This window comes from Hypanus sabinus, chromosome 21, assembly GCF_030144855.1.
Source record: "Hypanus sabinus isolate sHypSab1 chromosome 21, sHypSab1.hap1, whole genome shotgun sequence".
Classification (NCBI taxonomy): domain Eukaryota; kingdom Metazoa; phylum Chordata; class Chondrichthyes; order Myliobatiformes; family Dasyatidae; genus Hypanus; species Hypanus sabinus.
This window is the reverse complement of record NC_082726.1, coordinates 63,680,547-63,693,986: the sequence shown is the minus strand read 5'-3', so window position 1 is coordinate 63,693,986 and position 13,440 is coordinate 63,680,547.

Genomic DNA, 13,440 nt, shown 5'->3' with positions numbered 1-13,440 from the left:
ATTAAGGTGCAATTAATTTGTGGAATTCATTGTCACAGACAGCTGTGGAGACCGAGTCATTGGGTATAATTAAAGTGGAAGTTAATAGGTTCTTGATTAGAAACAGGGCATCAAAGGTTACAGGGAGAACCTAGAGAATGGGGTAGGGAGTGATAATAAATCATCCATGATGGAATCGAGGAGCAGACTCAATGGGCCGAAGGTCTTCTGGTATGAGTTCCTATGAGTTCTCCGGGGAAGTGGAAGCCCTATGTCTGCAAATACATGAGTGCACTAGAGGCTGGAAACAGCCTGTCCCAGAGTTGGAGGACCGTGTACGTGAGTGGGTGGGTAGGCTGGGAGGAGTAGGGCTTGTTTTTCTGTTGTTGCTTGTTGTGTTTGGTGTTGTTCTGCTGAGCATTGTGGACATGCTATGTTGGCGCCAGAATGTTGGCCACACTTGTGGGTTGCCCCAGCACATCGCTATGCTATTGGTTATCAACACAAACAGAGCATTCCAAAGACATGTGGGTTAGGGCTAGCAAGTCGCAGGCATTCTATGTTGGTGCCAGAAGCATGGGAACACCTGTGGGTTGTCCCAGTACACCGCATTGTTTGTTGATCCATATGATGAACTTCACTGTATATTTCAATGTGCATGTGAAGAAGAAATTAATCTGAAATCATTCTGATCTGAAACTGAATCTCAGTTATTTCGGAGAGGCAATTTACCTCCCTGATGTTTCCAGGGAACTGGTGCAGAGGGCAGGTCGTTACTCTGTGATACGTGGTCTGAACAGGATAGCACAGTCACGCCTTGTAGGATTCACTGTAAGAGATAGTGTACCATTTCAATTGATGAATTGGTTTACTATTGCCTTGTGTACCAAGATACAGTAAAAGACTTCACTTTGGATGCCATTCGCACAGATTATTTCACTGCAACAGCGCATTGAAAGAGTGCAAGGGGAAACAGTAGTTGAATACAGAATGAAGGGCAAAAGTCAGAGGGGATGTGGACTTGCACCTCATTGTCTACCTGCACCGCACTTTTCCTGTAACTGTAACACTTTATTCTGCTTTGTTATTGTTTTACCTTGCTCTACCTCAATGCACTTGGCTGGTGGAGTAGTGGCACCCACACCAGACTTCGAGGCAAGTGGTCCTGGGTTCGAATCCGGCCAGTTCCTTGGACACTTTCCATCGGTGCTGGATTGAGTATTGAGATAGCACCTCAGCCTCGTAAAAAACCAGACAAAATGTTAACAAAATGGCAAGGTTGCTGCCTGTTATAACAGTGCTTTGAAGTTGTTGTTGTTCCTTTCTGTGACACATCAGGCAGCAACATTGCCATTTCTTTAGCATTATCAATCTTCTATATGGCAAGCAGAACAAAATGTTTCACGGTGCATGTGACAATAATAAATTTACTTACCAATATAACAGTGCAGGTAGCCAATAAGGTGCAAGGTCACAATGAGGTAGCTTGTGAGGTCAAGAGTCCATCTTATTGCACTATGGAACCATTCAATGGTCTTATAACAGTGAGATAGGAGCTGTCCTTGAGTCTGGTGGTGTGCACTTTCAGGCTTTTGTATCTTCTGCTCTGGGACATAGGAGGGTACGTGAAGGGTAGGCAGATTTCTATGATGTACTGAATTATGTCCACAACTCTCTGCAGTTTCCCCACAGTAAATACATCTACCTGATCAACATCCTCCTCTCTGAGGATTGTCATCTTGATGTGGTGGACAGGCTTATGAGTTTCTGAGATCTTGAGTGATGCCAATAGAATTTAGCCATCTGTTGCTTAGCTCCTCTTAGGGTCATCCATGGTGGCAAGGTCAAGGGAGAGGTTCTAGATAAAGAGCGGTCCAACCAAAACCTCATGGTGAAGATGGCAGCAGATTGAATTGACTGATCTTTATTGTCATTATACATAGGTACAATGAAACTCTGTTTGGCTTCCTTTCAGGCAATCAAACAAAGCAGTAGATACAAACAAGACCAATAGAAGAACAGTATTAAATAGATAAGTAGCAGAAAGTAAGTTGCAGCAGCACCAGGATATCACAGTAATGCACAAAGTGCCGTTAGTGCAAGTATTTGAGTCCTTGTGCGTGCTCACAGTTTCAGTCATTGTTCTGTGGGAGTGGTGTGATGGAGGCCACAGCTCTGGGGTAGAAGCTGTTCCTCAGTCTATTTCTAACATCCACCTTCCCTGTAGATAATTGGGCTTTGTTCCAGGGAAGGTGGGATCTGTTCCGAAGGGACGGCTTACACCTGAACTGGAGCGGTACTAACATTCTTGCAGGGAAGTTTGCTAGTGCTTCTTGGGGGGGGGGATTAAACTAAATTTGCAGGGGGCGGGGATCCAGAATGTGAGGGAGGATAGCGAGAGGAAGAATAAAGGACAGGTGGGGACTACACAGTTCCGGAATATTAAGTGTGTAGTAGAGGAAGGTGGGGCAGAACAAGTGAAAAGGAGGACTCATGTACAGAAGGATGGTCTGACAGAACATGGAGTTAAATGTGCTGAAACAATAAATAAATTTAGGAAGGTCAACAAAATTCTAGGGGCGTATAGCCCGATGGGAGTTCGGGGAGCTGGGTTAAGCAGAATAGGCAGCGATTCAAACAGAGAGAGGAGAAATGGGTTAAAAATTCTATATCTGAATGCACGAAGTGTCAGAAGTAAGGCGGATGAGCTTGAAGCTCAGGTGCGAATGGGTAACTATGATATTGTTGGGATAACGGAGACATGGCTGCAGGGAGATCAGACCTGGGAAATGAATGTACAAGAGTATACGTGCTATCGTAGGGACAGAAATGTGGGCAGAGGGGGTGGGGTGGCCCTGTTGGTGAGGAATGAGATTCAGTCCTTTGCAAGAGGTGACATAGGGTCAGGAGAAGTAGTGTCGGTGTGGATAGAACTGAGGAACAGTAAGGGCAAAAGGACCCAAATGGGTGTTGTCTACTGGCCACCAAACAGTAGCATGGATATTGGGTGCAAGTTGAATAGGGAGTTAACATTGGCATGTGGCAAAGATAATGTCGCAGTAGTTATGGGGGATTTCAACATGCAGGTGAACTGGGAGAATCAGGTTGGTGCTGGACCACAGGATAGGGAGTTTGTAGAGTGCCTACGGGATGCATTCTTGGAACAGCTTGTACGAGAGCTGACCAGGGACAAGACTATTCTGGATTTAGTGTTATGTAATGAACAGGATTTGATAAGCGATCTCGCAGTAAAGGAGCCATTAGGAGGTAGTGATCACAATATGATAAGTTTTTATCTGCAATTTGAGAAGGATAAGGGCAGCTCAGAGGAGTCAGTGTTGCTGATGAACTGGGGAAACTATGGAGCCGTGAGGGAGGAGCTGGCCAAAGTTGACTGGACAGATAGCCTAGCAGAAAAGACAGTGGAACAGCAATGGCAGGTATTCTTGGGAATAATGCACATGGTGCAAAATCAGTACATCCCCCAGAGAAGGAAGGATTCAAAGGGGGGAAAGGGGCCACAGTGGTTGACAAAGGAAGTCAGAGATTGCATAGCATTGAAAAAAAGGAAATATGATAGAGCTAAGGTGAGTGGGAGGACAGATGATTGGGAAGTTTTTAAGGAACAACAGAACTTAAGTAAAAAGACAATATGGGGAGAAAAAATGAGGTATGAATGCAAGCTAGTCAGGAATATAAAGGAAGATAGCAAAAGCTTTTTTAGGTATGTGAAGAGAAAGAAGATAGTTAAGAACAATGTTGGGCCCTTGAAGAATGAATTGGGTGAAATTATAATGGGAAACAGAGAAATGGCAGAAGAATTTAATGAGTACTTTAGATCTGTTTTCACTAAGGAAGACACAAGCAATCTCCCAGATGTATGGATGGGCCAAGGACATAGGGTAACAGAGGAAATGAAACAGATTGACATTCGGAAGGAAACAGTGATGAGAAGACTGATGGGACTGAAGGCTGACAAATCCCCAGGTCCAGATGGTCTGCACCCTAGGGTACTAAAGGAGGAGGCCCTGGAAATTGCGGATGCATTGGTAATCATTTTCCAATGTTCCTTAGATTCAGGATCAGTTCCTGAGGATTGGAGAATGGCTAATGTTATCCCACTTTTTAAAAAAGGAGGGAGGGAGAAAACAGAGAACTATCAACCTGTCAGCCTGACATCGGTGGTGGGAAAGATGCTTTAATAATGGAAAGTCCATTATTAAGGATGAAATAGTGGCATATCTAGATAGCAGTGATAGGATTGGGCCAAGCCAGCATGGATTTACCAAGGGTAAATCATGCTTGACTAATCTGTTGGTGTTTTTCGAGGATGTAACCAGGAAGTTAGATGGGGGAGATCCAGTGGATGTAGTGTACCTCAATTTTCAGAAGGCATTTGATAAGGTCCCACATAGAAGATTGGTGGGTAAAATCAAAGCTCAGGGCATCGGGGGGAAGGCATTGACATGGATAGAAAACTGGTTGGCAGATAGAAAGCAAAGGGTAGCGGTGAATGGGTGTTTCTTGGAATGGCAGGTGGTGACTAATGGGGTGCCACAGGGTTCGGTATTGGGACCACAGCTGTTTACAATTTACATCAACAATTTAGATGAAGGCATTGAGAATAACATCAGCAAATTTGCTGATGATACTAAGCTGGGTGGCAGTGTGACATGTGATGAGGATGTTAGGAGAATTCAGGGTGACTTGGATAGGCTGGGTGAGTGGGCAGATACTTGGCAGATGGCGTTTAATGTGAATAAGTGTGAGGTTATTCACTTTGGGAGTAAGAACAGGAAGGCAGATTATTATCTGAACGGTGTAGAGTTGGGTAAGGGAGAAATACAAAGAGATCTCGGAGTCCTTGTTCATCAGTCACTAAAGGTGAATGAGCAAGTGCAGCAGGCAGTGAAGAAGGCAAATGGAATGTTGGCCTTTATTACAAAGGGAATTGAGTACAAGAGCAAGGAAATCCTCTTGCATTTGTACAGAGCCCTGGTGAGACCACACCTGGAGTATTGTGTACAGTTTTGGTCTCCAGGTTTAAGGAAGGACATCCTGGCTGTAGAGGAAGTGCAGTGTAGATTCACGAGGTTAATTCCTGGGATGTCCAGACTGTCTTATGCAGAGAGGTTAGAGAGACTGGGCTTGTACACACTGGAATTGAGGAGATTGAGAGGGGATCTGATTGAAACATATAAGATTATTAAGGGATTGGACAAGATAGAGGCAGGAAATATGTTCCAGATGCTGGGAGAGCCCAGTACCAGAGGGCATGGTTTGAGAATAAGGGGTAGGTGATTTAGGACAGAGTTAAGGAAAAACTTCTTCTCCCAGAGAGTTGTGGGGGTCTGGAATGCACTGCCTCAGAAGGTAGTGGAGGCCAATTCTCTGGATGCTTTCAAGAAGGAGCTAGATAGGTATCTTATGGATAGGGGAATCAAGGGATATGGAGACAAGGCAGGAACCGGGTATTGATAGTAATTGATCAGCCATGATCTCAAAATGGCAGTGCAGGCTCAAAGGGCCAAATGGTCTACTTCTGCACCTATTGTCTGTTGTCTATTGTCTATTTGTTCTGGCTTTTAGTGTCCTGAACCTTTTGCTGGACGGCAGCGGGTCAAACAGGGAGTGGCCGGGGTGTGTGGTGTCTCTGGTTACACTGATTGCTTTCCTCCTGTGTCTGCTGGAATAGATGGTGTCCAGTCCTGGGAGCCCCATCCTGACACTTCGCTGGGCCGCCTTCACCACGCGATGCAGGTCTTGTCGCTCAGCGGCTGTGCAGCTGGCATACCACACTGTGGCGCTGTTGGTCAGGATGGTTTCAATTGTGCTTCTGTATAAGTTAAGCAACAGCTTTTGTGGGAGTTTGGCCTGTTTCAGCTTTCCGAGGAAGAATAGTCTTTGTTGTGCTTCACTGCTGTTGTGATGATGATACAGCACGACAGCAGTGAGGGTAGAGGAAAGACTGCAACAGTGAAGGGTCACCAATCATCTTACATTCCATGCCATTGGCCCCTGACCCTGATCTGTCAAGGACTGTGTGGTGGCTGCCCATGTATCAGCCTCCCCATGTTAAATGACATCACACATAGGCATTCTCCTTTAAGGAAATCTACCTTTACACCTCGGATTAAGTCCTGTGGTGGCACCTGAGAAGCCACCAATCAACAACCCCTGAGGAGAACATCATATTTGACTCGAAAAATCACACTACTGAAGAACTCCTTTACATTTCTGCATCACCTTGCAAACAGGCTGGCTGTAGTTTGACAAATGATTCCGTGTGTTTAACACAAAACATACAAGTTATAAAAATATTTTCATGAATTTTGGAAGAAATTTAATGTGATCTTTGGAACAATCTCCTGCAAGAGGACCACAACCTTGTCGTAGGGTTTGGAGGCTTGTGTACCTCAATAACCCAGACAGCTACATTGGCCCGAGTCAGAGCCTTACGTTTTGGCTCTTGGTAGGGTCACCCATGCAAAAAAAATCTAAGGGTAGAGATCTAAGAGTGGATCTAAAATCTAAGGGTAGACATCTAAAAGTGGTCCACCCATCCTCTAGGTTCGGGGGGTTCAGCTCAGGGTTAACAACTGTGACCCGTCAAACAAAATTGTTACGGAAACAGCAATGAAGAATCCTTCTACATCTGAGTGCGATGGTTTTCCTGAGTCTCCACCCAGGACTTGCATGGCTGACAGTCGTGAAAACTGAGAAGAAGCTACTGACATGATGAAGGAAGCCCTGAACACTGCCAGAGATGGAGGACCTCCATTGCTGCCCTAAATGCCAGTGGTGTAATGGACAGTAGGTACATTTGGAGCAACCAGTTGTTGCAATGGGTTGCGTTGGCCTCTCAGTTTAATGAACTTTTCCATCTGCCGAACCCTGAGTTCCTGTGCTGGAGGTGCCGAGGCCAAGCTGTGTCCACTGGGATATGAAAATGAGCTAAATATAACTCGGACTTTGACAGAGCAGGTATCCTTTAATAAACAAGGAGAGAAACCATTCTCCAATGGGCGTGGTGCCTTTTTCCTGACTCAATTTCACACGTGGTTTAGAGAAGGCACTTTGGCAATTCAAACAAAACAGAAAATTTATTACAGAAATGAACCAGCAAAACCAACAAGAGCTCAGGTAAACTGTATCATGACTGAAATCACTCGTGATACACAGAAAAACTTGGTCAGAATTTCACCAGACAAGGATCCACAATGGCCAAGCAAAGAAGGTTTGGCAAGTTCTCCTGAAATATGCCTTGGAGCACATAGGAATTCTGGACCAATCAGACAGCCACAGTGTCCAGATGAAACAACAATCCTAAAAATAGCTACATTGCAAGATCTTGTGCATTTACTCCAAAATGAATAAAAGTAATAAACACTAAGAGACTTTAGCAATTCCCATGATCCCAAATGAGACCCCTGCAAAACAAAGTGAGAAACCAGAAATAGTCCAAAGACAAACAATTAGACAACTCAAGGAACACTACATACAGGAGAAGATACAATCACAGGTTAACTGAAAAAAAGAATTTTTAAAAATTTATTTTATTTTTTTTAAATAATGACCCTTGGTTGTGACACTATTGTAAAGAATACAATTTTTATCAAATATCACATTTAATCAAAGCAAATAGAGTAGAAACAAGAGGGTGGGTCCCCAACATAGAGCACGACAACACAATGTTCTGCTGCCCATTGAACATATTCTAAAATCAAATTAACCCTTCCTTCCTACATAGCCTTCCATTTTACTATCATCCATGTTCTTATCTAAAAGTCTCTTAAATGTCCCTGATGTATCTACCTCTACCACCAGCCTTGGCAGCACATTACCATTCTCTCTGTAAAAAACGTATCTCTGACACCACCCTGTACTTTCCTCCAATCACATTCAACATAGACCAGTACAGCACAGGAACAGGCTCTTTAACCCACAGTGTTGTGCTGAACCAGTTAAATCAGTAATCAAATGGCCAACTAAACTAATCACTTCTGCCTGCACAATGTTCACATCCATCCATTTTCCCCCACATTCATGTGCCTATCCAAATGTCTCTGAAAAGTCCTTGTATGTTTCTGCCTCTGCCACCTCCTCGGGCAGTACAATCCAGGTTCTGTGTAAAAAAAACTTGCCTCTCACATCTCCTTTGATATTACCCTCTCTCACCTTAAATGCATGCCCTCTGGGGTTAGATATTTAATCCCTGGGACAAAGATACTGTCTACCGACTCTACCTATGCCCCTCATAATATTATAAACCTCTATCAGATCTCCCCTCGGGTGCTTCAGAGAGAAAAAACAAATTTGGTCAAACTCTTGTTATAATTGCTTCAAAATTATGCCCGACAGAAACTATTGGTAGGATGCCCAAGTTTGGGGAAATTTATAATGAAAAGTGTGTTTGCTCCAAGCACATTCTGTCACAGTGAGTCTTGTTTCAATTTATTTCCCCGTTTTTGTACCAAAGCATTGCAAAGATGTGACAGTGCTTAGCCAATGATACCCTGCCGCATCTGTCAATGTGCAGCATTTTCAGAATCAGGATCAGGTTTACTATTACTGACCTACGCTCAGAGGCCACCGGAGTGAACCGAGTGTGGTCTTCTGCTGCTGTAGACCATCAAGGTTCGATGTGTTGTGCTCTCAGAGATGCTCTTCTCAGCACCACTGTTGTTACACGTGGTTATTAGAGTTACTTTTGCCTTCCTGTCAGCTTCAGCTGGTCTCCCCTGACCTCTCTCATTAACAAGGCATTTTTGCCCACAGAACTGCTGCTCACTGGATATTTTTTTTTGTTTTTTGCACAATTCTCTGTAAACTCCAGAGAGTGTTATGCATGAAGATCACAGGAGATCAGCAGTGTTTGGTATACTCAAAACACCCCAGCAATCATTCCACGGTCAAAGTCACTTAGATGTCATTTCCTTCACAGTTTGATGTTTGGTCTGAACACAACTGAATCTCTTGACCATGTCTACATGCTTTAATGTATTGAGTTGCTGCCACATGATTGGCTGATTAGATATTTGCACTAATGATGTGTACCTACTAAAGTGGTAACAGAGCATATGCTGTGAAATTTGTCATTCTGCATCAGTACAGGCAAAACAAAAATTACTGTAAATTACAATAAGAATGTATGTTTTAAAAAGAGCAAATCAGAGTAAAATAGTGAGGTAGTGTTCATGGGTTAATGGACCAATTAGAATTCTGATGGTGGCAGGGGAAAAAGCTGTTCCTAAAACACTGAGTGTGTGCTTTCAGGCTTCTGTACCTCCTCCCTGGTGGTACATCTGAAGAGGGCACGTCCTGGGTGGTGGGGGTCCTTAATGATTGATTCTGCCTTCTGGAAACATTGTATTTTTCAGATATACAAAGTAAAAGAGAGGCAGGAGTGGATATTGGACCACTGGAAAATTATGCCGGTGAGGTAGTAATGGGGGACAAAGAAATGGAGGATAAACTCAACACTAATTTGGATCACTCTTCACTGGGAGACACTAGCAGCATACCAAAAGTTCGAGAGTGTCAGGGGCAGAAGTGAGTGTAGTTGCTATTATTAAAGAAAGTATGCATGAGAAGCTAAAAAGTCTAAAGGCAGATAAGACACCTGGACCAGATGGACTACACCCCGTTGTTCTGGAAGAGGTAGCTGAAGAGATTGTGGAGGCATTTGAGGAATTCTTTCAAGAATCATGAAATACTGGATTGGTTTCAGAGGACCAGAAAATTGCGAATGTCTTGACACGGTTTAAGAAGAGAGGGAGGAAAAAGACCAGAAATTATAGACCAGACAGCCTGACTTGAGTCTTTGAGACAATGCTGGAGTCAATTATTAAGGTTGAGTTTTGGGGCACGTACTTGGAGGCACTGATAAAATAGGCAGCGTGGTTTCTACAAGGGAAAACCTTGCCTTACAAATCGTTGGAACGCTTTGAGAAAATAGCAGGCAGGAGAGACAAAGGAGAGTCAGTGGATGTTATTTACTGTATTTAGATTTTCAGAAGGCCTTTGACAAGGCGCTGCACATGAGGCTCCTTAATAAGGTAAGAGCCCATGCCGTTACAGGGAAGGTACTAGCATGGACAGAAGGGTGGTTGACTGGCCGGAGGCAGAGAGTGGGAATAAAGGGAGCCTTTTCTGGTTGGCTGCTGTTATCTAGTGGTGTTCTGCAGGGATTGGTGTTGTGACTGCTTCTTTCCACTTTATATGTCAATGATTTGGATGACAGATTTGATAGCTTTATGGTCAGGTTTGTGGATGATACAAAGGTAGACAAGGGTCTGGAAGCAGGCAGTCTGCAAAAGGACTCAGACAGATGAGAATGGGCATAGAAATGGCGATGGAATACAGGGTAGGGAAATATACGGTCCAGCGCTTTGGTAGAAGGAATAAAGTTGTAGATTGTTCTCTAAATGGGGAGATAATTCAGAAATCTGTGACACTGTTTGTATTTGAAAATACCTGGGCTTTTCTTTGGCTTTCGTCACATCAAATCAACTTCAACTGCTCAACTATTAGCAACAAATACGGGGAACAAGAAGTTCTCAGGAGAAGGAGGCTCCTAGCGCTTTCACCCTCCTACCATTCAATCAAACCAGGGCCAATTGGACCCCGGTCTCGACTCCCTCCTAAGCCGTGGTTACTGCAAATCTGTCTCATCAGCCCTGAATTGATTTCTCAGAACTCAGCTGCACGCTGGCTGCCTTCCAACCAGCTTCCTTCTGAGTAATTGAAAATAACTAATTAGCCTACTGACCTGTACGCACATTCCTGGGATGTGGGAGGAAACCAGAATACCCAGGGCAGAGGATCGAACTCAGGGTTTTCGGAACAGAGGCGGCAGCTCCGGCCACTGCACTGCTGCCACGTCCTGACTGATACAGCATCTACGGGTCACCGTGTTCCAGTGCTCTGAAGACGCAAAGCCCTGTGAGTAACACCTCACTGTTACGATACTAAAACTCTGGGGCAGTGCAATGGTGTAGCAACTTTAAAGACCAAGTTTAGCTTTATTTGTCACATGTACATTGAAGCATGGAAACATGCAGTGAAATTTGTGTCAGCAGCCAACACAGTCTGAAGCTGCTTCAATGTCAATATAAAATGCCCTTAGTTACCAATACATTGTTGTACAAAATGCCCTTAGTTACCAATACATCTTTGTATAAAATGCCCTTAGTTACCAATACATTGTTGTATAAAATGCCCTTAGTTACCAATACATATTTGTATAAAATGCTCTTAGTTATCAATACAACTTTGGAGTGCGGGAGGAAACTAGTGCACCAAAGTTCAAAAGTTCAAAGTACATTTATTAGCAAAATGTATAGTCAATACAATCTTAGGATTCATCTCATTACAGGCAGCCATGAAACAGAGAACTCATAAAAAACCATCAAATGTCAGTGTGTTGAGGGAGAATCAAAACAAATCATCCAAACAATAACTGCAAGCAAATAACGGTCTGAACTGATGCCCACAAAGAGAGTCCCATAGTTCAGCACAGAGCTGAGTAAACGTTGGGGAGCAGCGATCTGAACAGGTCTATCGCTCGCCTCAGTCCCCAAGACCCTGACCTTGTCACCTGGAGAAAACTCAATGACCAACACAGTCAGAGGACATGCTGATGGCAGCCCGCAAGTGTCATCTCGTATTTCAGGCACCAATGTGGCTTGCCCAGAACTAACCTGTACTAATCTGCGTGTCTTTGGAATGTGGGTGGAAACCAGAGCACCGGGAGGAAACCGTGCGGTCATAAAGAGGACGTACAAACTCCTTACAGCTAGCGGTGAGAATTGAACCGGGGTCACTAGCGCTGTAAAGCGTTACATTAGCCGTGCTGCTTACCATGCTGCAAGGAGAGAGCTGCTTCCTCACACCTCTGAGAACCCAGATCCAATCCTGACTTCCTGTGCAGTCTGTGTGGAGTTTGCATGTTCTGCCTGTTTCCTCCAGGTGCTCCGGTTTCCTCCCACATTCCAAAAGAAGGTATGTTAACAAGCTGTGTTGATTTCACCCTGGTGGCTGAATCTGGAGGAAGTCGATAGGAATTTGGGGAAAATAAATATGGTTTGTGTCATAAACACCACCTCATCAGTCTTTTTTTTCGCACTATTTATTTATATTTTTGTAATTGTTAGATTTTCATGTCCTTGCAGTGTGTAGGCCCTCTGAATAAATTTATGATATACTGTGGATTCTGGTTAATTGGGCCATCAATTAATCAGGGCAGCTGCTTATTTTGGACAGCCCTTAGAGAACAAAAACTAATCAAGAAAATAGCTGGAATTATTTGGGCACTTTGCCTCTTAATTGGTACAGAAGACTGTCACTGAATTTTCTAACTTGCGACTTGTGTGGTTGTTAAACACAACGCTGTGCTTTGAATATAGAACAGTACAGCACAGGAACAGGCCTTTCGGTTTACAATGTTGTACTGAATCGGTTAAAAATAAGTCAAAAAATCCCCCAAAAAAAATCTGTCATGCCTGCACAATGCCTATACCCCTCCATTTTCCTCATTTGTATGCATATCTAAACATCTCTTAAAAGCCCCCAATGCGTTGGCCTCTCCCACCACACCAGGCAGCGCATTCCAGGCATCCTCCACTCTCTGAGTAAAAAAAACTTACTCCTCACATCCCCTTTGAACCTACCCCCTCTCATTTTCAATATACGCCCTCTGGTATTAGACATTTTTACCCCGGGAAACAGATACTCCATGTTTACTCTATCTATGCCTTTCATAATCCTGTAAACCTCTATCAGATCTCCCCACATCCTCTGCAGCTCCAGAGAAAAAAAAGTTGCAACATAACCTCTTGACTTTTGAACTCAATGCCTCAATTAATGAAAGCGTACATTCCATAAACCTTCTTAAACACCCTATCGACCTGTCCACTTGCATTTCCCCTACGAAGGTGCAACACCTCACATTTATCTGGGTTAAACTCCATCTGCCATTTCTCTGTCCATATCTACAAACGATATATATCGCACTGTATTCTTTGCCTATCTTCTACACTATTCACAACTCCACTAATCTTGGTGTCTTATAGGTAGTACTAAACCACCAATCTCTGAGGGGTGATTGATAAGTTCGTGTCCCAAGGTAGGAATTATTTTTAGAAATCCTAGCACATTTATTTTTCACCCTCCCCTAGTGTTGCCACCACGTCCTCGTGGACCTCCTTGGGTGATAAGCCCTTGAGACCGAGGTAGCAGATGACTGCGTGAAGGCCGATGTTGTCCATTTTCTCAGACAGTGCTTTCCTGCAATTTTCAATTATCTGAAACAGAAATACCACAGAAGTTATTAACTTCAAACTTTCTGCATAATCACTCAAAGAGTTGAACTGCATGTGCATGTAACGAGAGCTGTATAACTCATCTCCAACTACCTTGGGCCATGAACTTATCAATCACCCTTGCTGTGGACCACTTTCT